Here is a 1,486-nt window from a genome sequence, read left to right on the forward strand (position 1 = left end):
AGAAGAATGTAATAACATCTAATTCTTATTTATTACAATCATTACGTATAATGAACACATATAGAAAAATACAGAAACTGCATGGTGACTAAGCAATTTTAGAATAATTCCATAGACACATAAATCACAGCATGCATAAATCTTTTATACCTAAACTGTTCATTTTACCTGAGCAAACTATCTTAGCATACTGGTAATTTTCAAAGGATGTAATAAAAAATCTTGTTGCAGTATTTTATTATTTTGCTGAATTATATTTGAGAAAAACAACCTAGCTGTCTCATCTATTTTGTAGGTGGTAAATTCTGGATCACATTATACAAAAACATGTACAGAAACTTAAAAGATCATAAATTTCCCACAAGGAAACATTAACACTGATGTGCATTTGCCAAACATTTTAACTCTGTAAACATTAGAAGTTTTAGGACTGGGCATGGGAAAAGTTTACACTACTACAGTGCCGCAGGTGTACTTCTACACAAGGCCTCTTAGAGTGACGTCAGTCAATTGGAGGCAGGAGTTTATCGATGAATTTCTTGACCTCCATCATTTCCTGTTAACACAATCTGTACATCACGCCTTCATAGGTTTTGAAGGTTACACTGAATGGATTTACCAACGACTTTAGTTTTTCAACAATAAGGGAACCAAACACTAAGGAATCTAGAGGGTCACAATCTCCACAGCACTGGAGAGCAGAAATATCTTTAACGCCACTGATAGGGAAGCCAGCAACTAAGTGAGATGACACCCGCCAGGTTCTGCTGTGGGGCTAGAGCAGTGCATAAAGATCAAGCTCCTCCCTGAGAAAATCCTCCCCAAATAACTCTGTCAGAAGGAATGGCACTCTTCACCTCTTGCTGTATTAAAGCTTTACATTTTCTGCTGCCCATTTAATTCCAGATTCATCCTCCTGAGAATCTGGTGAAAGCCCGATGTTACCAAACTAAAAGAGCATGGCCATGTTTATACTGAATGTTACAGGTATAACTGGCGCACGTGGGCAGATATATTTGATACCTGAACTTCTGATACCTACAAAGGCTTCTACCCATCCATGCCAGGATCTCGCAATCAGTGAACGAAAATAATCACGGCAGTGGCCTTCTGGGCGGCAGGAACAGCAGCCGTCGTAGGAGCAGACGTATCCCTGCCACATAACCACGAGCACAGCACACAGCACGAAGCGGAAGGGAAAGCACATGCTGGGAGGAGGCCCAAGGTCATGCGAACGCTGAGTCCAGGCCCACATCTGGAATCTTATTAAAGGAAAATAAAATGACATATTTCTATCCAAAGTAACCAAGGAAGCCCTGTGTGGTGGCGCACGCCTGTAATCCCTGCACTCGGGAGGCTGAGGCAGGAGGATCACTGTGAGTTCGAGACCAGCCTGGGCTGCACAGTGAGTTCCAGGTCAGTCTCAACTATGTAGTGAGACCCTGTCTCAAAATAACCAAAAAAATTTTTTTCAAAGTAACCAAGA

At 41.4% G+C, this 1,486-nt stretch overlaps 1 pseudogene; it reads right to left on the reverse strand.

Moving 5' to 3' along the window:
- Positions 1-502: 502 nt before the first annotated feature.
- On the reverse strand, positions 503-1,058 carry LOC104874423 (annotated as a pseudogene).
- Positions 1,059-1,486: the final 428 nt, after the last annotated feature.

The sequence above is a fragment of the Fukomys damarensis genome, unplaced genomic scaffold (genome assembly GCF_012274545.1).
Source record: "Fukomys damarensis isolate Sample0158 unplaced genomic scaffold, DMR_v1.0_HiC HiC_scaffold_31, whole genome shotgun sequence".
Classification (NCBI taxonomy): domain Eukaryota; kingdom Metazoa; phylum Chordata; class Mammalia; order Rodentia; family Bathyergidae; genus Fukomys; species Fukomys damarensis.